Source organism: Sphaerodactylus townsendi, linkage group LG10, assembly GCF_021028975.2.
Source record: "Sphaerodactylus townsendi isolate TG3544 linkage group LG10, MPM_Stown_v2.3, whole genome shotgun sequence".
NCBI lineage: Eukaryota > Metazoa > Chordata > Lepidosauria > Squamata > Sphaerodactylidae > Sphaerodactylus > Sphaerodactylus townsendi.
This window is the reverse complement of record NC_059434.1, coordinates 6,343,621-6,370,537: the sequence shown is the minus strand read 5'-3', so window position 1 is coordinate 6,370,537 and position 26,917 is coordinate 6,343,621. Positions and strand designations below refer to the sequence as shown.

The 26,917-nt window shown below is 45.5% G+C and overlaps 1 protein-coding gene and 1 long non-coding RNA gene across 2 annotated transcripts in view; one reads left to right on the top strand and one right to left on the bottom strand.

The window, feature by feature from the left end:
- Window positions 1-26,917, top strand: part of LDB2 (LIM domain binding 2) — a 312,091-nt gene that overhangs the window by 190,885 nt on the left and 94,289 nt on the right. The window lies entirely within an intron of this gene.
- Window positions 4,667-9,516, bottom strand: LOC125440018. The gene is made up of 3 exons (XR_007245622.1): window positions 9,387-9,516; window positions 5,745-5,750; window positions 4,667-4,678 (listed from the first exon to the last, which is right to left on the bottom strand). It is a non-coding gene; the product is annotated as an uncharacterized LOC125440018 (long non-coding RNA).

The window sequence follows — 26,917 nt, the reverse complement described above, 5'->3', positions numbered from 1 at the left end:
CAGAGGGGGCATCTAGGGGGTCAAAGGCCTAAGGCCTGGGTGAGGAAGGTATTCGTCAGGCACCCATAGAGGGTCGGCACCTAGTGAACTTCCACAGGGAGGCTGTTCCACAGTCTGGGACCGGCCACAGAGGAAACCCTCGCCTTGGCGGGGAAGGGACCATCAGGAGAGCTGCCCTGTTTGACCTCTGTGCTCAGTCAGGTTCATCTGCATACAGGTGATCCTTTTAGATCTGAACTTGTTCTCTCCACGTGCCTTCCATTTAAACACGTACTTAATAAATCAGTAAAAACCAAAATATGCACAGTCTTAGAATGGTTTGAGTGAGTTTGCATTGACTGAGCTTGCACCGCGATGTGCGTGTTTTATTCTCTCCGACTGCAAAGGGAACTGAGGAAATGGCAGCTGCTGTGGTGGTGTTAAAATAATCCCTTGGCCCTAATCCTCCGTAACAGACTTACTGCTAGAATTAGAGCCCTAGACTGTTCTGACGCACACACACACCCCCCCACCAGACACACTCATACACCTCCCGCCGTTAACCTGAATCTTCAACAGTTTCTATGTCTTGAACTCAATATGAGCATAAAACAATTCAACTTATAGAACAGGAATACCATATCTTGTTGGGCCAAGCAAATAAAGCATGCTCACCCCTTTCTGTTGGAATAGTACCAGAACAGGGTCACATAGCCAAATATCTTGAACTATTAACTGAACCCCAACAGAGATGGATTATTACAAGGGCCAGATGCAATACTTTCCCATCGGCCATTACAAAGGGTCGCTACCTACCGTGTTTCCCCGAATATAAGACAGTGCCTTATATTAATTTTTGCTCCCAAAGATGCGCTATGTCTTATTTTCAGGGGATGTCTTATTTTTCTGTGTTCTGTTCGTCGGGCATGCTTCCAAACAAAAACTTTGCTATGTCTTACTTTCGGGGGATGCCTTATATTTCGCACTTCAGCAAAACCTCTACTATGTCTTATTTTTAGGGGATGTCTTATATTCAGGGAAACAGGGTATCTATCCTTCTCCAGGATCGGGTCTGTCCACACTGTAAAAACCATAAGAACATAAGAACATAAGAACAAGCCAGCTGGATCAGACCAGAGTCCATCTAGTCCAGCTCTCTGCTACTCGCAGTGGCCCACCAGGTGCCTTTGGGAGTTCACATGTAGGATGTGAAAGCAATGGCCTTCTGTGGCTGTTGCTCCCGAGCACCTGGACTGTTAAGGCATTTGCAATCTCAGATCAAAGAGGATCAAGATTGGTAGCCATAAATCGACTTCTCCTCCATAAATCTGTCCAAGCCCCTTTTAAAGCTATCCAGGTTAGTGGCCATCACCACCTCCTGTGGCAGCATATTCCAAACACCAATCACACGTTGCGTGAAGAAGTGTTTCCTTTTATTAGATTCTAATTCTTCCCCCAGCACATTTTCAATGGAATGCCCCTGGTTCTGAAGTATTGTGGCAGAGAAAGAGAGAAAAATTTCTCTCTGTCAACATTTTCTACCCATGCATAATTTTATAGACTTCAATCCTTATCCCCCCTCAGGCGTCTCCTCTCCAAACTAAAGGGAGTCCCAAACGCATGCAGCCTCTCCTCATAAGGAAGGTGCTGCAGTCCCTCAATCATCCTCAATTAAAGCCCTTCCTCTGCACTTTTTCTATCTCTTCAATATCCTTTTTTGAGATGTGGCGACCAGAACTGAACACTGAAGTACTCCAAGTCGCTTGGTTAAGCACCACAGCAGCTTTATATAAGGGACATGACAATCTTTTGCAGTTTTATTCTCAATTCCTTTCCTAATTATCCCCAGCATAGAGGTTTGCCTTTTTTTTCACAGCTGCCATACATTGAGTTGACATTCCCATGGAACTATCAACTAAGGCGCTTAAATCCCTTTCCTGGTCTGTGACTGATAGCACTGACCCCTGTATGTCATGTATGTGAAGTTTGGATTTTTTGCCCCTATAGTTGCATCACTTTGCATTTTGCTACATTGAACTGCATTTGCCATTTCTTAGCCCACTCACCTAATTTATCAAGGTCCGGCTTGGAGCTCCTCGCTTAATCCTTTGTGGTTCTCACCACCTACTACATAATTTGGTATCATCTACGCAAACTTAGCCACCACGCTACCCACCTACTTCCAGGTCATTTATGAATAGGTTAAAGAGCACTGGTCCCCAATACGGATCCTTGGGGACCCACCACTCCTACATCTCTCCATTGTGAGAACTTCCCCATTTTACACCCACTCTTTGCTTCCTGTTTCTCAACCAGTTTTAATCCATAGGAGGGACTTCCCCTCTTATTCCTTCATTGCTGAAGGTTTCTCAATAGTCTCTGGTGAGGAACTTTGTCAAAAGCCTTTTGGAAATCCAAGTAGACAATGTCCACTGGTTCCCCCTTATCCACATGCCTGTTTACATCCTCAAAGAACTCTAGTAAGTTTGTAAGACAGGATTTGCCTCTGCAAAAGCCATGCTGACTCTTTCTCAGCAGGTCTTGCTTTTCTACATGTTTTATAATTTTATCTTTAATGACAGATTCTACTAATTTACCAGGAACAGATGTCAAACTGACTGGCCTGTAATTTCCCGGGTCCCCCCTAGATCCTTTCTTAAAGATTGGTGTGACATTGGCCATCTTCCAGTCTTCAGGGATGGAGCCTGATTTCAAGGATAAGTTGCATATTAAAGTGAGATAGTGGAGACTCTTGCTCACATTATACTTGACTGTCTGAGATATGTGGGTATTAGGAATTTCTCTCCTGGGCGGGTCTTAGACAAACCTGAAGGAGACTCTGACAACTCTGTGGTGGAGTTTTTGTTAAATAACACAGAGGCCGTGCTCTTGGAAAAAGTAGCAAAATTTCTTTTACAAGTGACAGAACTTTCTAAGTAATGTCCAATGCTAGGTACAGTTTATCTGTCTGTGTTTTGAATGTACTTTTGATTTGTACTTGTAAAGATGCCGTTTGAGTTCACCCTTCTGATTGCAGTCCGGCCTTGACAGAATTCCTTCGGCCGGGCGGGAAGCCAGATTCTGCTATAGTAACCTTGCTAGTGGCCTTATCTTAGATGTTTGAAACTAGCATTCCGTTCCCATGAGAATGTGACTGGGTGGTAAGGGGGGGAACGTTTATAACCTGTAGCTTAGGCGGGAGCGGGTAGTCTTGCCATCCCGTGTATGTGTGCTTTCTGAAGTGTCTGAATAAACGGACTTTGAACCAATGCCTTTTATTTCTGCTTCTTTCGGAATTCCTTACATTATGGCAAGACTCCTTTTTTTCATCTAAACCATTGTGTTGGATTATAGTGGATCCTTGGTGTTCCCCAACATGCAAGGATTGAGTGCTCCAGACTATGTGGAAGGATCGATAGCCCCCAAAGAGGTTTGAACCTTCCCTTCCAGGGAATCCGAGGAACTGGGGAAGAATCGCTCTCCCTGGTAACTCTCTCCAAACCCCGGCTCCAATGACGAGCTTGGCTTTTACTCCAATTGGATGAGCAGCCCGGATAACTTACCCCAGTCATGAGGAGGTTTATGAGACGAGGCGGCGCGTTGTCTATGGATCGAGCCTATGGCCGATACCCGATTTGTCTCTACCGGCATCATTATGGATTACAAAACCACCGATACAACCTGTTCCCTGAGGCTGGGGATTGTCAACCATACATGGCGACACTCAGGAGTCCATCGAGAAGTTCCTGGACAGGTACTTTGATGATCTTCCCGTGGAACAGCAGTGGCACAGTACTGGGGCTGGCGCCCCAAGATGTTACCAGCACCCACATCCTGCACCTCCGTTCGATGTGGGATCCAAGATAGTGGTCGGGGTTATCGAGCCCGGCTTGCTTACGTTCAGGGCGGGGAGCAGCTGATTTGGGTGTGGGTTTGGTGGAGCGGAAGGTGGGGCCCCTCCTGATGTGGAACTTCGACCGGATCCCGATCCAGACCCGCCCGTAGCGAGGGCGCTGGGAGGGACCAGTTGGCAGCTGGAGGGATGCCAAGAGGGGCTTGGGAGCAGCGAGCAGCGAGGCTTGGGAACAGGAGGCGGGAATGCTTGCAAAGGGAGCGTGAACAGCTAGCGCCAAAAGAGGTCCAAGCTGAAGCTGGATCAGCTTGAGAGGAAAAGAAGTTTTTCACGTCAACAGATTCATACAGGATCTTACTGTTCCACGACAAAGTCCTGGAGCATTCCAAACTTGACTTACAGCGAGAAGGGGCGACAGTGTTAAGGCTATCCAAACACACAAGAAAGCGAGCTGGCTTTAGCCTTACAGCGCCAAAGAGAGATAAATTAGAGCGTTGAGAGGGTGGCTTTACATAATCACCAAGGCGCCTTTGTACGCAAAGAAAGGAACTGGCTGACCTGGAATGGAATGGGAATTGCGGAGGCAACAAGCTTCACGTTAGCGGCCCAGAGCCCCCCCGATCGCGGATCGAAAATCTCCCACGATGCACCCGCTGTTAACTTCCTCCCCCTGGTGCAGGCCAGGTGGCGGAGACGAAGGACTGTCCAGTACCAGTGGGGCCAACAACCCGGGGGGCACTGCAACCACCTCCACGTTCCAGCCACCCCTCCACTGCCTCCAAAGGTCCAGCCCGATATACCAGCCGCCCGCAACAATGCCTGCCAAGAGCTGCAGGGGAGGGGTTTCTACAGACCCCCATCCCAGCCCAGCTTTGATGGGACAGCCTCAAAAGCTCCCTTATTTCAATCTTGCAACTGGATGCCCATGTATGCAAGATGCATTGATGACTTGTAATGCGGCTCTGAATGGGAGAGAGTCGCGAGATATTGGGTCAGTGACTAGATGGAGTAGCTGCTGAATGGTTCGTGACTCTTTATGAACTACAAGCTGGCGACACCCGCACTGTGTGACCTTCTTGCAAAGCGCTGCGCCCTTGTTTCCAAGATCCGGATGCTGAGAATAATGCCATACAAATGAGTAGAAACCATCCAACAAGGCAATGTCGTTCTTTCGCCCGAATTTGCTTGTGAATTTACGATGCGGCCAGCCAGTAAACTTCCTCCTGAGCTGGCCTGAACTTACATGAAATGTGAATATTTCTAACTGAAGCAATGGATATAAAGCTTAGTTGAAGCGGTGCTCCTTTTTCGGATCCCACAGACCCGTTTGCTGAATGGATCGAAATCGGTGGTAAGCTTGGTAGCCGCCCGCCTTGCCCGTGCCAGCGCGGATGGTCGCACTTCGCCCAAAAACTTCAACCACACGGCACCTCCCAGTCGTAAACCAAGCCCCCTGTCACAAGCTGAAACCACGTTGGAACGCCGCCGCCGCCTTGGATTGTGCCTTTACTGCAGGGGACCTGGTCTGCTGCTGCAAAACTGCCAAAGAAGCAAAAATCTCCCAGCTCCGGCTCCGCGCACCTCCATTGCCAAGCCCAGCGCAAATCCCGAGACCCGCTTAGCCTCGTGGAACAAGTGCAAAAGCCGCTTTGGCGAGGGAGGGATGTAGAGGAGGGATGACCTGGCTGTCTGCTTACTTTCAACTCGCCGGATTGGAAGTTGGACCCACTCCAGATGTGGTGAGTGAAGGCAGTGCTCCCATTGTTACTATTCTGGCGTCTTTAGCCAACCCCTCTAAACATCACAGCAGCATTTTAGCTTCCGCTTTCGTGGGCTTCGAGGCTGTTCCCACTGCCTCATGGCAAAACCACAAGGTGGCTGAAGAGCTTAGTTTTAGACCAGGTTCCTTTACTTAAACCTATCCCCTTTACTTACTCAAATGGATGGCAGTCCGTTGGGAGCTGAAAGGTCCGGCTCGGTTTAGGACCCAGCCAGTGTTTCTCCGTTGCGCGGAACATTTAGGGAAAATTAAGCTTCATACCGGCTCCGGTAGCCAAGCACCTCCATTTTTAGGCATGCCATGGTTCTAGCACATGAACCAACCATCATAATGGAAAGAGCGCATCCTCGATTCACAGACCCCCTTGCGGGGACCAATATGAACGGTGGGGAAAACCACGGTAGTGATGGAAAACCAAATAATCAACGATGCCTTGGATGTGCTTTCCACTCCCTAGTCCTACAGAAATACCACACGCATATCAGGACTTGTCCAGAGTTTTTGAGGAGCAAGAGTGTGATCAATTACCCCCCCCATAGGGACTCTGATTGCAAAATCACCTCTTGCAGCAGGGAGCCCAACTGCCAAGGGTAGAGATCTACCCGAGATGAGCCCTGCTGAGGAGAAAGGAAGCTCCGTGCCTTCCCTAGATAAGAACCTGGCTCCAGCGGGTTCATCACGGCGGCTTCTAAAGCACTCTCCATGCAGCCCCAGTCCTTTTGTTAAGAAAAGAGACGGCTCCCTTTGCGACTTTAATTTACTGACTATGTCGTGGTTTTTTAAATGCTGTTTTCAGTCTCAAACAAGTACCCTTTATCCTTAATAAAAGGACCTTTTAGATGCTTTGGGTAAAGGCCGGATCTTCACTAAACTGGACTTGAGAGAGGCTTATTGCCTGGGGTCCGTTAGATTGCAGAGGGTTATGAACATCTGACAGCATTTAATACAAAAGTTTGAGGTCAATATGAATATTTAATAATGCCATTCCGGATTATCTGGGACCCCAGGGGCTTTCATGGCCCCTTATCAATGAGGTCCTGCAAGACTTACTGTATAAGGGGAGTGGTGGTATACTTGGATGACGTGTTGATCTACTCACAGAATACTCGAAGAGCATGAAAAAAACTGTGGTTCGGGAGGTGTTGCAACGTCTACTAGATAACTCCCTCTTTGTCCAAATTATCAAAAATGCTGTTTTCATCGGCCTCCTCCATAGACTATTTGGGCTGCTCCGGATCTCATCCGACGGACTTGGAGATGGATCCAGCCAAAGTTGCCGCTGGTTGGTTATTGATTGGCCAGTTCCCACCAACAGGAGGGAATTACAGTGGATTTCTAGGCTTTGCTAATTTCTCATCGTGGAATTCAGTTTCACTCAATTCGCTGAACACTTGCCACTTTACCACTTACGGATCTATTATGCGTACCAAAGGCAAGGACGCCCCCCTTTTATGGTCCCCCGCATGTCAAGCTTTTCATTTCCAACAGCTCAAAGCGGCTTTCACCACCCGAGGCGGTTTTGAAAACACCCGGATCCTGATCTCCCTTTCATCGTTCATAGCTGGATGCTTCGGACAAAGCTTTGGGCGCTGCCCTCTTTGCAGAAAAATAAAAATGACAAACTGGTGCCGTGTGCTTACTTCTATCAAAAAAGTTTTCAGGTCCCGAACTCGAATTGGACGGTGGGGGCTAAAGAGCCTGCAGCGATCAAAGCGGCGCTGAGCACCGGGCGACATTGGTTGGAAGGTGCTAAACTTACCCCATTCCAGGTCTGAGTCCGATCCACCAAAAATCCTGGCATGCCCACTTTCCACCCCCACTCAAAATGTCCGCGAAACAGAGTTGCGTTGGGCTACGGATTTCTGCTCCAGATTCCTCCTTCACAGTTTATTTTTTCCCTAGGTAAAAACAACAAAACTGGCTGATAAGCGCTGTCGTCGAATCTCCAGGGGAAGGGGGGGGATGCCAGCTTCACCGGGCTATCCCACGCACCATTCTCACCCCCCTCCCAATTGGGGTTTGGCTGTCCTGCACGCTCCCAAGTCTGCGCCTCTCCTCCGCCCATTCCGGATACATCGTACTCCCCTTCCTTCAACGAATTACGTTGGAGGTGGGGCTCCGGAGACCTGCCAGCCGGAGGAATGTGACTTCGCAGGCTTCACGTTTGGAGGAGTGGCGTTTGGAAAAGGGGTGCTGGTACGGGTTCCGCTCTCTCCTATGCGGAAGCAAGGTTCTCACTTGACGTGTCATGATGCTCGTCAGGCAGAACACTTTGGGTTCCTAAAGACTTTACATTTGGCACGTCGTCCAGTTCTGGGTGGCATTTCAATGCGCAAAGACATTGAGACTTATATCAAGGGTGTTCGGTCTGTGCTGAGGCCAAATCAATCCCTGGAAAGCCCCTTTTACCGGGCTGCTGCAACCCTCCGGTTGCATCTCGACCCTAACGGAGTCATCTCTCAATGGATTTCATCACAGACCTGCCGAGGAAAGCCATGGGAACACTGTTTTTTTATGGGTGGTGGTGGATCTTTTTTTCCAAGCAGGCACATTTCATTCCCTTGGTAACTACCATCCCATCCGGCTCCCCAAAATTGGCCCGATTGTTTATTCAAGCATGCTCTACCGTCTGCATTTCACCTCTCCTGACAAGGTGCTATCCGACCAGCGGGCCCCAATTCATTTCCAAGTTTTGGAAGGCGTTCCTTGGAGTTGTTGGGGGCAACCCCAGCGGTTGCCGCCTCTACCGCGTTCAAAGTGGCGGTCCAGTCAGAAAGGACCAACATGAGCGGCTTAGAACAATATTTCACGTTTGTTACACTAACTATCATCAGGACAATTGAGTGCGGGGAGTTGCTCCCTTTTTGCAGAGTATGCCTATAATAATGCGATTCATAGCAGCACCAAAGAAACCCCGTTTGGGAAATTGTCTCTGAGGTCAGTCCCTTCCCCGCTGCCCCAACTAATTTCCTACGGAAGCTTTGCAGAGCCTCCGGAATTCAATCAATGGATTTCTTTCCCTAAGCGGAGGGCTGGAAAGCGGTGCAGTCTTCCCCTAAGAGTACAAGTTTCCAAGAATCGCCAAAAAAGCGCCAAGCGGACAAAGCATCGCATTCTCAGAGTTTCCTTTACGATGTTGGGGGGCATGGGTGTATTTAGCGACCAAAAATCTTAGAGATGTACACAAGTACTCCAAACTTGGCAAGAAATTCGTGGGGCCCTTTCGGATTACAAAAGTGATTAATGATGTTACTGCCCGTTTAGAACTGCCTAACTCTTTAAGTAACATCCATCCCGTCTTTCATTCCAGCTTGCTCAAGGAGGCTCCCGCTTCCGATGTCTGGCACGACCCTCCGGAGACACCCCCACCAGTTTTAATTGATGGCCATAAACATTACGAAATCGACGCTATCCTGGACTCCCGCTTCTCCCGCAAACGTCTGCAATATTTGGTTTCTTGGGTTGGGTATTCATCCGGCCCTAATCAATGGATTTACGCTGAGAACATCAACGCCCCGTCGTTAATTGCTGCTTTTCATAAGGCCTTCCCTCATAAGCCGGGAGGGGAAGGGGGGGCGCGTTCTTAGGGGAAGCAGAGTGTAAAGATGCCGTTTGAGTTCACCCTTCTGATTGCAGTCCAGCCTTGACAGAATTCCTTCGGCCGGGCGGGAAGCCAGATTCTGCTATAGTAACCTTGCTAGTGGCCTTATCTTAGATGTTTGAAACTAGCATTCCGTTCCCATGAGAATGTGACTGGGTGGTAAGGGGGGGAACGTTTATAACCTGTAGCTTAGGCGGGAGCGGGTAGTCTTGCCATCCCGTGTATGTGTGCTTTCTGAAGTGTCTGAATAAACGGACTTTGAACCAATGCCTTTTATTTCTGCTTCTTTCGGAATTCCTTACAGTACTTCAGAAATGTCTGTAACCCTCTGGGGCCTATTTTAATATGCCTAATAAAGGTTGTTGTATTGAGTACAATTCAACTAATTAGAGTCCAGATGTGTGCCTTTTTCATAAGATCAGTATTTTCATATGCATTTTTAGTACGTATCTCTTTCCCCCCTCGTTACGTTTATGTGGTGCATGTCTACTTGAAGAAATGTCGAGATGAGATGAGATGAACACCCTACAGAAAATTAGACTATATCAAAGTAACTGCGGAAGAAACCAAACCTGTCTTATTTGATTTCTGTGAGGTAATACAGTTATCGAACTTATTTTAAAAAATCTAGAAACCTAACTGGAGGGGAACATTTCCCAGCAATTTTAAAGATGGCCCTCACTCAACTTAATTTTTGCATTAACAGACTGTATCCATCAGGGGCGTACTGCCCATGGGGACATGTGGGGTTACATGTCCTCGGCCGCTCGCTATCCTGTCAGGTGGGGGGGGCGCAAAATCACCACCCACACAATAACAGCCCTTGGTGGCAGTGTGCATGTGCGTGGCGTGTGGTGTGTGGAAGCCTGGGCGCCCTCCAATTGATTGCTGAGCGGGCTTAGTGGCTCCTCGGCCAGGCCCGAGCACTTGCCAACCAACCAGCCAATGAGCAGGCAGCCACACACACACACACACACACACACACACACCCGGGTTGCTGCTGCTGGCATCCAGCGGCTCTCTCCGTGAAGGCAGCAGCAATTGTGGCTGCCGACAGCCAGAGGCGTATGGAGGGAAAATGGCGCCTGGATACAACTTGGTCTCTGGGAGCCCCCCCTCCACATGATACACTGTACCTTTTTTAAAGTAAAATTGATGGGAATTGTAGTCCATAAACATGTAGTCCATAAAGCAGCAGTGGCGTAGGAGATTAAGAGCTCGTGTATCTAATCTGGAGGAACCGGGTTTGATTCCCAGCTCTGCCTCCTGAGCTGTGGAGGCTTATCTGGGGAATTCAGATTAGTCTGTGCACGCCCACACACGCCAACTGGGTGACCTTGGGCTAGTCACAGCTTCTGGGAGCTCTCTTAGCCCCACCTACCTCACAGGGTGTTTGTTGTGAGGGGGGAAGGGCAAGGAGATTGTAAACCCCTTTGAGTCTCCTGCAGGAGAGAAAGCGGGGATATAAATCCAACCCCCCCCTCCTCCTCCTCCTCCTCCTCCTCCTCCTCCTCCTCCTCTTCTTCTTCTTCTTCTTCTTCTTCTTCTTCTTCTTCTTCTTCTAAAAGAAATTACAATATAACATCCCACACAGGAAAGGTAGTTGGAAAGAAGGCAATAATTTTCATTTTTCACTTACAAAGGATATGCAATTAGTTAACTTCCAAAGTTAGGGGAAAAAGTGTGTTTTGATACATTAAAGTATTATAGGCCTGCTTAGAAGAGGACAGTTATTTATGAGCTTTGTGACAAATCATGCATACATGTAACTCTGGTGCATTTTCTCAGAATATTTCCATTAATCGATTTAAAGGTTACAGATTTTCTTCTGAATGGTATAATATTGTTACTGGAGTGGATCCTACCGCTGCATTGCAAAAAGGCCTTTCACCGAGGCATAACACCAAAACTCTATAATTTTCTCCCTGGGGAGATCCATCTGCCCCTTCAGTTGCCATCTTCCACTAGTAGTTAGTAGTTAGTGACTTCTTTTGTTTCATTTGGAGTTCTCTCAGTGATCCCTTCTTCCTGCCAGTTTTTTAATCATAGGGTTTTTAAAATTTGTTACCTTGTGGTGTTGATGTTCATGTTGATGTTGAATTATTTATATGCCATTAAAGGTGACCAGACGTTCCGCTTTTGGTGGGACAGTCCCGCCTTACACCAATTTGTCCCACGTCCCGCGGGGTTTTGTACCTGTCCTGATTTTGTCTTCTGGGGCGCTCCCAGTTCCGCCCTGTCACAGGGCGGGAAGCAGGGTAGCGCCCCAGAAGGCAGTGCGGCAGCCTCCTGTGGCTGCGCGTGCACCCACGCCCACCCACTTGTCCCAGTTTTAAAAGGTGACAATCTGGTCACCTTACATTAAAGTTATTCGATTCGAAAATTTGTTTTTATTTTAGGTCTGGTTTTAATTGTTTTAATGAGATATGTTTGTTGTTTTGCATGGTTTTGTATGGTATGGTTTTATTATATGTTTTAATTTGTTGGGCACCTTGTGGGCCTAAATTGTGTCAAATATTGATATCCCTCCTTTCTTTTTGGCTGAAGTTGGAGCCTGCCTCCAAACGGAGTGGATCTTAAGTGGAAAAGAACACTGCCTAAGTTGGAGGAAGACTTTTTAGACTAGAGACAGGGTGCTTGGAGAATGGTAAATCCATGCCACTATCTCAGGGGTCTGCAACCTGTGGCTCTCCAGATGTTCATGGATATAAGGCAGTTTCAGATGTTCTGTACCACCTCTCCAGCCACAAATCTTCTACGTGGCTTCTGAGATGCAAAACCAATTGGCCATGCTGGCAGGGGCTGATGGGAATTGTCATCCATGAACATCTGGAGAGCCACAGGTTGCAGACCCCTACACTATCTGCTTGGTAACCCCCACAAATCACTTTGCAGTGGCAGCTAAATGTGTGCATTTGTAAAATGTGTTGACTGCTTCCAGTAACTTTACAACATTGCAAAAGTGTTCAAATGACAGCATAGACAAAAATATTCAGTTAAAGTGTGTAATAATGCAATTGAAGACATAAAGTTAGTTTTGCGCCTCATCAGTGTGATCACTATGATGAAGTGCATATCAGTTCAAACAGTGGAAAATGCTGTTTCTTTTTCACTTTGGAAAATATAGTAACGTTCCTGCTGTCTGAATCCTGAGGCTTTCGTGTAATGTGTTTTTAATGTTCACTATTTGTGTTTACTGTTGCTCTGCTGTAATGAGGGTGTCTGCATTTAAGTTGTTGAGTTTAATACAAATGGAATTGCAGCTCCGTAAACAAATGGAATTGCAGCTCCGTAAATTAAGAATTGTGAGACTTCCAGTGATGTGAAATGATGGCAAGTTTCCTACATTGGAATGACATATTATAAAGATCCACGAGGCTTCCCCCCGAAAACAGCAACCGTGTGTCAAGTTGCTTCTTCCCTCTCCATAACATGTAGTAGAAGTTTGCTTACTTACTGGGATGTGAACAGTGATTCGGTTATTCATCTGTACTTTAGTGGATTTGTAGGCAATGGTGGGATCCAAAATTGCATAAGTGAAAACACATTAAACACGTCACCCACTAGGCAGCCAATTTAGGTTTGGTATTTCTTATAGGCTCATTCCGCACATGCAGAATAATGCACTTTCAAACTGCTTTCAGTGCTCTTTGAAGCTATGTGGAATGGCAAAATCCACTTGCAAACAGTTGTGAAAGTGATTTGAAAATGCATTATTTTGCGTGTGCGGAAGGGGCCATATATTAAGGAACAATGCTCATCGCATACAATTGTAATCATATATCTATCTCATATCAACAGAATTTCATCATTCGCTGTTGTATCATCACATGAATTATTTTTCTCTTTTTCTATTCAATAATCTAAACATAAACAGTCCTTTCAAAGGTGTTTCCTCATTCATTCAAATTCCAGGTTCTTGCAGTTGATCACAAAAGTTAATTCATAAATATTGCGGTCTTCAATTCATTGCTGACAGGAACACATCGCACGAATTGCGCTCTTCGGTGCCTTCATCAGTGCCAATTTGCCATTTACTTGCACAGGAGATGTTCTATAGGTAATAGACGCTTTCCAAGAAGCTGTTAGATCCTACCACACCTTTCTCTGGTCATTATTCCTTTCCTTCCTATATTCTTTATATTACTACCCAAAACAGTAAGCGGTAAGTTAAATCTTCTCTTCAGAACCACCACCCACTCCATATTTAATTCTACAAGCTCTGATACCAGCTGCCATATAATTTAAAACAGTGATTGGGGAGGGAGGAATTCTGACTTTGTCACAACTGGCTTTGGAATAGCAGTACGAATAATAATAATAAAAAGCTCTGAGACGAGTGCCGTCAAACACAGCGCGGAGATGTTTGTCAAAAAGGTAGTCTGTTTACCGAAGCAGAAATTATTGCAATAAATCCCTCGTGGCCACTCCTGACTTGTAGGCCAAACCAACCGTGGGGCTTTGTCTGGGCTTTTCCCACAGCAGGCCGTGGTAGGTGATGTGTGGTTCCCTACGGCATTCTAGCACGGGCTGAAGACAGTGGATTAGAACCTCAGCCTGTTTAAGTCAGCATAGATCTGTCGGCGGCAGTGAAGCCGAGCTGACTGGCACTGGCCGAGGGAATGCCCTCATTATTTCAAGGGATGCAGACAAACAGCATGACAAAAGGTTTTCTTTGGCCTTGTGACAGGATGAAACGCATCATCTCCTTTTGTGTTGCTCTCTGGACCTGGACGTTTCTGGAGTTTCTGCCTAAGTGTGAGATACTTCAGGATCAAAAAGAGGAAGGAGAAAAAGCTGAGGAAGGAGAAAAGGCTGAGGAGGAGGAAGAAGAAGAAGAAGAAGAAGAAGAAGAAGAAGAAGAAGAAGAAGAAGAAGAAGAAGAAGAAGAAGAAGAAGAAGAAGAAGAAGAAGAAGAAGAAGAAGAAGAAGAAGAAGAGGAAGAGGAGGAGGAGGAGGAGGAGGAGGAGGAGGAGGAGGAGGAGGAGTTTGGATTTATATCCCCCCTTTCTCTCCTGCAGGAGACTCAAAGGGGCTTACAATCTCCTTGCCCTTCCCCCCTCACAACAAACACCCTGTGAGGTAGGTGGGGCTGAGAGAGCTCCGAGAAGCTGTGACTAGCCCAAGGTCACCCAGCTGGTGTGTGTGGGAGTGCCCAGGCTAATCTGAATTCCCCAGATAGGCCTCCACAGCTCAGGCGGCAGAGCAGGGAATCAAACCCGGTTCCTCCAGATTAGATACACGAGCTCTTAACCTCCTACGCCACTGCTGCTTTGAAATGATTTCTAAGTACACCAGCAGTGCCTCAGTTGTGTTTCGGAAAACTCTGCGATGACAGCAGTTCAGTTCTTGCAAGAGCCATTCCGCTTGTTGACAAGACAGACATGGTGGTCTGCGACTGTTCAGTCCTCAAACATTTAAAGCCAGATAGTAATTATGTATTAAAAAAGGCTGCCGACACCAAACATTGGATAAAGGTCAGGGAAAATAATTACCTGCTGATTATGGTATGTGCAAACAACAAAGTTGTTTCGTGTGATTAGGAATGCTCCGCACCCCCGATTTCTTTTGGTAGCACATTTAAAGAAACTCAGAGTAAATCTAATTACATGTGTGTTAAAATATAGCAGCATCGTGGTTGTTTTGTTGAGGAAAGACATGTTTGGAAGGAGCAAATTAAAAGGGAGTTATGGGCAAGAGAAGAAAAAAAAACATACCTTTACCCCCATATTAAGTTGCCCATTCTGGAAGACTCTTTTCCTTCAGTATAACACACAAAATAACACATACCAACAGGATCCTTTACACTTTTATAAAAAAAATGTACCTCTGTTAGCTGAACTGTCAGGGGGGAGTGGTAGTAGTAGTAATTGTTGTTTGGATTTTATTATTTTCAAAAATTACTACTTTAGTTTTACTGTGATTGATTCTCAGCTCACTCACCTCACAGTAGACTGCTCACCTCGCCAAAATTCTTCTAAAGCCCCACTTTGGTAAATGTCTCAAATATTACACACATGCGTACTCCAACTCACTAGGTGAGTATCATTTTAACATCATCATCATCATCGTTGTTGTTGTTGTTGTTGTTGTTGTTGTTGTTGTTGTTATTGTTATTATTATTATTATTATTATTATTATTAATATTATTATTATTTATTGGGTTTATAGACCGCCCTCCCCCGGAGGGCTCAGGGCGGTGTACAGTACAGATAGAGCACAATCAATTTAAAATACAATAAATATGAATTAAGATGGCTCTAATAAAAATAAACCCTACCCCATTAAAATGCAGCTTATAGAATTAATATTAATGTTAGCTCAAGATGGCGCCTGCTAACAATTCCCTCTCAGACATACATCTTACTATCACAAATATACAAAAAATGTTTAGTAAGTACACCGTCAGGTATGGCTATAAAACCTCTAGATTAGGTTTTTATTCCGGCAATCCTTTGTCAAGCCAATCTGAAATGTACAAATACAAGTGTCAATATATAAAAGTCTATCTAATCCTTTCATTTTCATATAATTAAACAAAAACCCAAAGAACCCTCCCAATGCACTTACAATTGTTGTACGAAGTATTCTTTTTCTTACTTCTCTAGGAGCACAACTTCAATCGAAGTTCCCAGCAGGCACCAAAATGTAGTCTGGCACAATGCTGCAGTGTGGTGAGACGAAAGTATGTTCACCAGAGCCCTCAAATTTGTGAAGGCCATTTAAAGGAATCATATTAAAATGGAACGGATGAAGTATACATTTCCAATTGAAGGAGAGGACGTGGAGCATATTTATTTATTTAGTACATTTCTATCCTTCCTTTCCTTGAAGGAGCTCAGTGCGGCGTACACGTTTCTGCCCTTCTCTATTTTAGCCTCACAACCACAATCCTGTGAAGCAGATCAGGTTTGGGGAGTCACAGTGAGTGTCGTGTGGGTTTTGAACCCGCATCCTAGCGCAGCGTGCTAAACACTACACGGTGCATGCATAACGTCATTCAGTCCGGAATCTAGAATCAGCTCATGGCACCCCTGAATAAATTGGTTAAATATCAGATTAGCCTGTACACTCCCACACACGCCAGCTGGGTGACCTTGGGCTAGTCACAGCTTCTCCGAGCTCTCTCAGCCCCACCTACCTCACAGGGTGTTTGTTGTGAGGGGGGAAGGGCAAGGAGATTGTAAGCCCCTTTGAGTCTCCTACAGGAGAGAAAGGGGGGATGTAAATCCAAACTCTTCTTCTTATACATTAGAGGTCCAGCTTTCTTTGACATATAATACTGCACTACTTCTGATCTGTCTCGTTTGTCTGGGAAACTATCTCTTTCTCCAGTGGCCAAGTACATTTATATTGTCTTTAGCATCAAAGTTGCAATCTGCCCATCTGAGCTCTGAGACTCCCTGAGTTTGCATATAACATCTAGATGCTGTGTCCCCCTTTTGAAATACCTATGTAATTTTTCCTTGGATGCTAGTAAATTTTTTATTGGCTCTCATTAGTTTCCAAATGCCAGTTGTACTAATGGTTCAGGAATTGCTGAGGGGATTCTTTGAAAACATGAAGGAAATCCATGTGGTACCTTTTTATGAACAACAACATAAATGGGACGTCCATTGACTTGTTTTTCAACCCATAAACATAGGCACGCATAGGCATTGCACACACAGACAGAAAGGTAGATTGTGAATGTATCAAAGTGATGCCACAAAAGTTTTTGCAGAATAACTGTATTAGCCTTTAAGGTAGTTTTTGCACAGTCCAAATATCCCGGGTTGAGCAAGGGAAATATCCTGGTTTGGCCAAGAAGTTCACACGGTTCCCAGTCCTAAAGTGGATTTGTCCCCCAATATTTCCTTCATCCCGGGATTTTCAAAAATCGCCAATTTGGCGATTCTTTTCAAAAAATCCCGCGTTGAACCCACTGCTGTGCAAACATCACGGGAGCAGAACCAGTTTATTTTTCCTGCCCAGCCGCCTGATCTCCCTGCCCTACCGCCTGCCCCTGATCTCTGCACCCGACATCATGTCAGTTTTCAACTCTGCTGAGCTGCCGACCATTGCAGCCCACTCTTCCCGAAACATTTCCCCAAGCATGTTTCCCGCTCATGGTATCGATTGGGTGCCATTTCGCCTAGGATTGTGTCAAGTAGAATCATAGAGTAGGAAGAGACCACAAGGGCCAGAAGTCGAACTCCCTGCCATGCAGGAACACATAAACAAAGCACTTTTGACAGATGGCCATTTAGCCTCTGTTTGAAAACTCCAAAGAAGGAGACTCCACCACACTCCAAGGCAGTATAGTCCACTGTCGAGCAGCTCTGACAGTCCCAATAGGTCAGGAAGTTCTTCCTAATGTTTAGGTGAAATCTCTTTTCTCGTAGTTTGGATCCATTACTCTTTGTCCCAATCTTTGGAGCAGCAGAAAACAAACTTGCTCCCTCTTCAACATGGCATCCCTTCAAATATTTAAACATGTAACCCCTTATCCTTCTCTTGTCTATAGACTCTAGACTAAACATACCCAGCTCCCTAAGGGGCTTTCCGCACTGACAGAGTTGTACTGGTTTCTATCTAGGTTCACCTCAGTGTATCCACACTGCAACTGAGCTCAATGTTGTTTTGTTTCAGCCCCCCCCCCCCCTCATAACTGCAACATCCCTGTCGCAGTTATGAACTGCACCTTTCTGCTGGAACAAGGTCGATACCGCTTCGAAGCTTCGAAGTGCGGATGCATCGAAACGACACCTCATCCGTTCAACCAATCAGGAGCCGCTTTTGTGGCATGCGCAGAACGGGAGAGTCGTGGCGGGCATGTAACCGTAAACTGTAAACTGTAAAAAAAAAGACCGCTCCCATTTCCCGTGGTAACACAAGCTCCAATCACGATCGAGGAGCGAAACAGGCACCAAAATGATCCCGCCCACTTAGCTCGGTTCCAGGGGGCCAAGTAAGTTGCTGTGCGGACAGCCTGGAATCGCCCCCCACTGAAGGGAACCGAGTCGACCTTAGCTCCCTTCTATAGTGCGGAAAGCCCCTTAAGTCTCTCCTCATAAGGCATGGATTCCAAACCTTTGACCATTTTGGTCACCCTTTTCTGTACCCGTTCTAGCTTGTCAATATCCTTCTTGAATTGCGGTGCCCAGAACTGGACACAGTATTCCTGGTGAGGTCTGACCAATGCGGAATGCAGAAGCGCTATTACGTCCCTCCATCTAGACACCATACTCCTGTCGATGCAACCCAGAATTGCATTGGCTTTCAGTACCTTGTAGATCGAGCAAATACTGTTCTGAATCAATTTGGCATCTTAAGGAATGCAACTATCTTTGTAGTATGAAGATAAGATGCAGTGAGGCTAAGGGGGTATCTGGTCCATTGCCCTCTTTCTAATGGTAGCTGATGAGATGTTTCCAGAAACCCTGCAAACAATGGTCAAATACAATTGTTTGCTTGACAACCACCTTGCAGACATATGCTGCCTCTCAACATATGGTTATTATGGCTAACAGTCTTTGATGAACCTATCATCAAATTGTCCAAAAGCCACTTTGTAGTAATGCATTCTGAGAGTTAATCCATTGTCTTCAGAACAGTTGTCTTTTGTTTATCCTCATTCTAGTTCATTTCAGTTTCATGGAAGGGCTCTGAGTTCTACAGTAATGACAGACAAAAAGGCATAATTGTATAAACTTAAAGCGTTTCCCGTTTTTTTCCCTGAACTCAAATGGATCAAATATTCTAACTTTTCATTGAACGAAAGATGTTCCAAGCCCTTGATCATTTTGGATTTCATTTTTCGGCTTCTTTTCCGGCTTTCGCTTGGTAGCTGATAGGGATCACAGGCGCTAATTGGAACCAGGGTTGTGGCGGAAGGCCGAAATCTGTGTGCTTGGAGAGGCAGAATAGCAAAGAAGCTGGAGCCGATCAGAGTGTGTGGCTTGGATTCCAGTGTGTAGATGTTGCCGTACAAAGATCACTGGCCCCCTGTAATTCTCGCCCAACCTGTCCATCTGTAAACAAGTGGATTGCTATAAAAGCACCAAAATACCCCAGTGGTCTCTCTGTCAAAGGAATCATAGTCTGTAAAGCCTGTGAAATCCTTCCCCCCCCCCAGTAATTTTTTCCTTAAAGGTGAGAAAGCATAGAAGTCCAAATGATTGTATAAAATGTGGGTTTCAACACTCCGAACATCTTTGATTCATTTGGATTTGATGAATAAACTTTAAATGGTTCCAGTGCGTGAGAGATTTTCATCTGCTGAGTAGCATTTCTAGAACAGGCACAATCAATTACGTGCTGACCTTTGCCTTTATGTATGTCTCCCTGAAGTGAAGGAATGATCCATATGATTACACAATCTTTTTTGCACCAAAAGAAACAGTATCTGAAGGCATTAATTGATTAAACAGTACAATTAATCAAGTGATTTAGTAATAACAGGGTTGTAATTTGCTTTGTTAACCGATTTTTAATTGAGGTTTTGCAAGACCAGGGGAATTACTGCAAATAGTTTATGTAGACAATGTAAATTATCTGCGCTGTTGATCTAGGTGATAACTGTTGTATTTCATCCCAAGATTTTATTCCTGAACAACAGCATGTATTCAGCTTTTGTGTTTATTAGAAATGTTGGGGAATGGGTAGGGGGTGATGTGTAGGTTTTCTGTGTGTGAAATCCAAAAAGCTTTGGGACAGCCTTGTTTGCTAGCACAAAATAAACTCATAGGCTTAAAGCAAAATCAGATGCTTGTCAGACCTCGAGTTCGAAAATAATAGAAACTGTAGATTTGTTCTAAAGCCGTGGTGGTGAACCTGTGGCACTCCAGATGTTCATGGACGACAATTCCCATCGGCCCCTGCCGGCATGGCCAATTGGCCAGGGGAATTGTAGTTCACGAACATCTGGAGTGCCATAGGTTCGCCACCACTGTTCTAAAGTATTTATTTCACAGCGAAGGCCAACCATCAGCAAAGAGGAATTTGAAGATTCCTGCTCAAACCCACTGCCTACATTCTCTACTGCCCCCTCCCCCAGAGCCAAATGGCCTCTGCATTCCCCACTTCGAAGCACTACAAGCCTGGGAATAGTTCACACTTCCCTCCAGATAAGATCTGTGGTCAGGCTGTCCTGGGAAGGGGGGGGGGGAGAGCACCGGACATCTGCAAAGTAACAAGCAGTAATAAACCATTCCCCCCTTGCCATGCCCGCCACCCATCCACTGACAGACACAGTCCATTGATGTATAGAGAGCAGAAACTTGTATTTCCAATCAGACCTTCATCTACATTTTTTTTTGAAGGGGGCAAAACTACAAAATGACACTGCCCATATATACATTTTTTTCTTTGTATATATGTTTATAATCAACAACTCATTTAAATGATGGAATAATTTCTGTGGGCCTGTTAATGAATCATTACGTCTCTACAGCAGTGGCGTAGGAGGTTAAGAGCTCATGTATCTAATCTGGAGGAACCGGGTTTGATTCCCAGCTCTGCCGCCTGAGCTGTGGAGGCTTCTCTGGGGAATTCAGATTAGCCTGTGCACTCCCACACATGCCAGCTGGGTGACCTTGGGCTAGTCACAGCTTCTTGGAGCTCTCTCAGCCCCACCTACCTCACAGGGTGTTTGTTGTGAGGGGGGAAGGGCAAGGAGATTGTCTTATATTTGGGGAAACAGGGTAGCATCGGTTAAGACACCTGCTTTTTAAACGGCAAGAAATTTAAAAAGAAACTTGTAGTGAGGGACTCTGCAGGAGGGCTTCTGTTAGAAATAGAAAGCTAACACTGGGGAATCTAGAGGAGAACTTTCCAGACAATCGGGGGGGGGGGGATCTAGCAATGAAGAGGAAGATAACTCTGAAGATAGTCATAGTTTGGCATCTGTTGGGAGTGTTGGATGGTTGCCACGAATGAAAAGCTACAGAATGCAAAGAAGGGAACAAAGTTGATGAAGTTAATTTATTATGTCAAACTGAGATGATTCCTGTAGATGAACAGAAGGTTTAAAATATATTGGCTTCCATTTATTTTGTGAAAGTGGTTTTAAATAGGGAAGCTGAAAGGCATATTTATTCTGCTGATACAAAAATCCTTTCCCGTGTATTTTCTGTGTCATAAATCATCGTTAATGAAGTATTAATATTTGTAAATGAAAACTAAGGCTGCTTCGTAAACTTCCACTGGGACACAAATGCACTCTTCTGGATTATTGCTTCTTTTATTTTCGTGGCGTGGCGACTGCTGCCTCGTGATTACTTCCAAAACTACTTCACTGACCTTTGGGTCTAGGAAATCACATGCTCAAACATGGCTATGGCCCCTTCCGCACACGCAAAATAATGTGTTTTCAAACCACTTTCACAACTGTTTGCAAGTGGATTTTGCTATTCCGCACAGCTTCAAAGAGCACTGAAAGCAGTTTGAAAGTGCATTATTCTGCATGTGCGGAAGGAGCCTATGTAAGTGTGGGAATTAGCCAAGTTGTCGGCCCATCCACCCAACATCTTACGTATAAACATTACTGAAACGGCTTCATAGAGCACTCCACTCTGTGAATAACAAATTGCGGCTGATCCCTGGGCTGAAAGAGATCCGGCTGTCCTCAAGCACAGCTAGGGCCTTTTTAGCCCTGTCCATGATCTGGTAGAATGCTCTGTTTAATACGACCATATGGCCATATGGGACCTGTCATAACTCAGCGTGGCCTGCATGTAAGAGGAGCTGTTCCACCAGGACTTTTGCTGAGGACAGCACCATTATTCCACCATAGGTAGCCTTCCTTTCCCCCCTTCCCCCTTTCTTCTTCTTATTCCTCTTTCTTTCCCCTCTTCCTTCAATGCATTCCCCTTGATGAGGGATTGACTTTAGGGTGCCTTTTATAACGTACTGTTGCGTATTTTAATCCCTCCATTTACTGTTCAAACCCTGGGCACTTGCACATTTGAGAGCTTCATGTGAGCATGGAAGTGCCCACTGGTAGTTGGATCAACAACAACAACAACAACAACAACAGCAACCTTTATTTGGCATTTAAAAATAGGTTCTAGAGCGTTGCCAGACATTTTTGAGATACAAATCAAGAGTACATTCAAAGCGCAGACAGGAAGACTGTATATAGCAGTATACATTACTTAGAAAGTTCTGTCACTTGTAAAAGAAATTTTGCTACTTTTTCCAAGAGCATGACATCTGTGTTGTTTAACAGAAGCTCCACAACAGAGCAGTCAGAGTCACTTTCAGATTTGTCTAGGGCCAGCCTGGGAGAGAAATTCCTAATGCCCACATATCTCGGACAGCCAAGAATAATGTGAGCAAGAGTCTCCACTTGGTTTTTACAGTGTGGACAAACCCGATCCTGGAGAGGGATGGATAAGTGACGACCCTTTGTAATGGCCGATGGGAAGGTATTGGATCTGGCCCTTGTGATAATCCATCTCTGTTGGGGTTCAGTTAATAATTCAAGATATTTGGCTATGTGCCCCTGTTCCGGTATTATTCCGACAGAGAGGGGTGAGCATGATTTATTTGCTTGCCCCAACAAGGTATGATATTCCTGTTCTAGAAGTCTACTTTTTAAGGTTCGGAAAATCTCTCTGGGTGTCAGCATACAGAGATCTTCAAGCAATAAACCTATTGAGTAAATTTTTGATTTGAGAAGTTGGTAGTTGGATCCTTATGTTCGGTTGGGTGTGTTGTATATGATCGGTGTGCCATTCAATTGTAGTGTTTCCCGGAGACAGTTGATTGGTTTGATCGACCAGTTTAGATCAGGAAAGCAGAAAATATTTTTACTTGGTAAAATACTCGGTAAAATCTCTCGGTAAAATCTGAACCAGAAGTGGAAATACTTCCCGTTCATATGTAAATATGGTATAATTATTATCTCTTGAAAATATGGGGACTTGGCCTCTTGTAGAGTTCTTGAAATAAAACTTTGAGACAATCAGCAACTAATTGTGTTGTTTGATTAGAGAACAGAGATGTGCAAATATGCCCTTTTTGTTCCTTTTTTGTATGCAATCATAAGATTTCAGTCCCACCCATTTTCATTGTTGGTGTCTCCAGTTTGTTGATTTATTTTCTGGCTTTTATACACTATTTCTATGTAGGTGACACAAAAAGAATGTTGAAAATTCAGTGTGGTGTAGTGGTCTGGTGGATTCTAATCTGGAGAATCAGGTTTGATTCCCCCTCCTCTGCATGAGTGGCAGACTCTAATCTGATGAAATGGATTTGATTCCCCACTCCTGCACATGAAGCCTTCTGGTGACCTTGGGCTAATCACAGTTCTCTCAGAACCCTCTCAGCCCCACCTACTTCACAAGGGCTCCTTCCGCACATGCAGAATAATGCACTTTCAAACTGCTTTCAGTGCTCTTTGAAGCTGTGCGGAATGGCAAAATACACTTGCAAACAATTGTGAAAGTGGTTTGAAAACGCATTATTTTGCGTGTGCGGAAGGGGCCAAGGTGTCTGATGTGAGGAGAGGAAGGGACAGGAGTCTGTAAGCCTCCTTGAGACTCCTCACAGGAGAGAAATGCGTGAATAAATCCAAACTCTTCTAATTTAAATGGGGAACATTCACCACAAGCTGACAGTAAACCGTGAAAATACTCACAGGTTTGATTTGCACAAGGGAAAAGTGAAATCAAACTGGGATTTTTTTTCCAAGTTAAACATTTAAGTTGAAACACAAATCCATGCAGTCATTAATCCAGTGAAAAGTCCATACTTATTGAATGAAAATGTAAATACCAGCTATGTGTAAAACTAATGCAGCTCTCAGAAGACATCTAATTCCTTTGAAATATTTCAGACAGTTTTGGAGATTTTGGTACTTTGTATTATTGCAGCAAGTAGGCAGCTGCTTCTTTACAATCTTAGCACAGGGAAACTAGGTTTTCATGGAGTGTGGGTAGGATTCTAGAAGACCAGATAGATTTTTTAAAAACAAAGCATAGAATTTGATCTATGTGGGGTTTGTGTGGGGGGGGGCACTAAATCTGAACTAATTGCTGTCCTTAATTCAGTCCTGATGTGCCCTTTGATCATGAAGATACCAGTGGTTGTTTCATGGCTGTATATGTTTTTAATCCATTGACTGTAAGATGTCATGAGTGCCAGTTTGGCTAAAGAAAGCTTTTATTTATCAAATGGGATTTTCTGCCTTTTTAAAAAAACTGGAAAGTAGAAAAGCGCTTTCAAGAGGTGATTAGGGAGGAGAAGAAATTTCTTGCTCTTTATGCCAGTGTTTCAATTTCAGAATGGAGACTAGGGAATTCAGTACCTGACAAGGCAGAGGAGAATTTTGAAAACATCCCTATTTATATCCCACCACACCATCCTAAATTCTGTTGCTGGATTTCACAAAGAGGATACTAGTCTGCGGGCGGCTACCGGACACTGAGCTGCCCCTGAAAATGGCATCTTTGTGTTGAGATTTGTCCCTCTTCTTTATTGTTCCTTTCATGTTGTAACACAGTGATGGCGAACCTTTTCGAGACCGAGTGCCCAAATTGCAACCCAAACCCCACTTATTTATCGCAAAGTGCCAACCCGACAATTTAACCTGAATGCTGAGGTTTTCATTTAGAAAAACCGATTGGTTCCCTCTTCCTCTGCCCCACCCGCTCAAGCAGGGGCCAGCCTGCTCTAGCCTCCAGCAAGTCCCACACGCACCGCTCTGTGCCTCTCTAGCATCTCTGCCTCCTCTGCCCCCCCCACCCAGGCAGCAGCCACCTGGAACACAGGCACCAGGCCCGCCAGCCGAGTCCTCCCTACTCACTGCGGTGCGCACACGTCATGCTCCGTGGCCCAGGCCAACCTAGGTGTGTGTGTGTGTGTGTGTGTGTGTGTGTGGCAGTTTTTTTTTGGGCCCCCACACATAAGCAAACTCCCCTACTGTGTTCGTATAAGTAAGGCCCACAGAAGAGGGTCTTTCCGAAGTGCCACCTCTGGCACCCGATGCCTATAGAAGATTACCGCCACCACTGTTGTAACACAATTATTGCTTGGTTCATTGGCAGGGGTGAGAAAAACCAATGACATTTAAAAAATGGGATAAGTAATGCTATAGGTTTAGGGCAGAGGGAGAAGACCAGTGGTGGAATCCAACCAGATCAACCACCAGTTCACCCCACCACCACCACCACACACACCCCGCCACCCATTTATCTGGCTGCTGCGTCCCCGGCCCCCCCCTTTCCGATGTTGTGCAGGGGGGAGGCAAGAGAAGGTGGTGACTTCGGGGGGCTGGCTGTGGCACAGCCTTCAGGGGAGGGCCGGGAGCGCAACAGCCAGATAAATGGGTGGTGGTGGGTGCATGGTAGCCAGCTGGTGCTCCAGCAGGCCTCCCAGCCCTCCCCCGAAGGCCACACGCCATGGCACCACCCCAGGGTGGCCGCCGATCAGGCCACGCACCTCTAGAGCGGTGGCCTGATCTGCGGTCGCCCTGGGGTGGTGCCATGGTGGGATTCAGCCAGTTAGCTACCAGTTCATCAGAACTGGTGCAAACCGGCTGAATCCCGCCTCTGGAGAAGACTCAACATGCGAGTTCCCTTTTACACTATCACCATTTTTCTTTTTTTACATATATTCCCGTGCTCTTAGAACAAACTGAAAAGTCATAGTGCAAATGCAAGCATTTTAACATCCTATTATTACTTAAGCAATATTTAAGTACAAGGTATGTAATGCACAAGGTTCTAGAAATGCTGTTTCATCTGAATATGCAGTAATGGCAAAACTAGCATGATGGATACATACTAGATCAGAAAAATGCTATATCCTTTTTAATTACATAGCTGAAAATTAAGAATAATGTTAAATGAAATTAAACAAAAATAGAAGAAATATCTGGGCAATTTATGTACTTTAATAGATATTGGGTCTGATCCGTGAACTCCAACTGATCCGTGAACTCCAACTGGTCCAAAAAGAAGCCATGAGAATCCTTGCGGGAACCGCGTAGTGAGAGCGTATTCAACCAGAGCTCCACCAGCTGCATTGGCCCGGGTGGTGTGATGTAGGGGTGCATTAGCGAACCCAGTAGAGCCTCAGAAAGTGCACAGGAATGCCTGCGCCATCTGTCCCCTCCTGGGCTCCCACGTACGCACATCACGAGATCCCCCAGACACCCGGGTCACAAGATACCTGAATGTGGATTCGACCCAGACAGGAACGTTTCTCCCTGCACGTACGCAGCCCTCCGCTGAGTCATGAATTGCGCAACTTTCTCCCACTATCCTGCCTTACCAAACCCTTAATAAAGGTGCCAGGGACCCCAGCACAGCAGATTGGCCAGATCAGCCAAGCCTGCCGCTGGCTTCTCTCCACCTGACTCTTGATATCGCTGCGTCTCGTCTCTTCATTGCGTCGTCCGTAACAACTTCAGGTACCAGATCAGGTTTAAGGTTTGGGTGTTGACCTATAAAGCCCTGAATGGTCTGAAATCAGCGTACCTGCACGGTCATCTCTCCTGGTACATTCCCCAAAGGTCAATATGTTCAGCGAGTGGAAATCTTCTGGAGGGGCAGTATATAAAACTAATAAACCAAATCAAATATGAAGATATTTTGAAAAGACTGTGTGATGTAATTTTTTTAAATGTGATTTTAGATCAGCTCTGCACAAACTATAAGAATATGAAAATGTATGCTTTATGTCTGTGTCTGTCTTTTTTAATGTGTATAGAAATAGA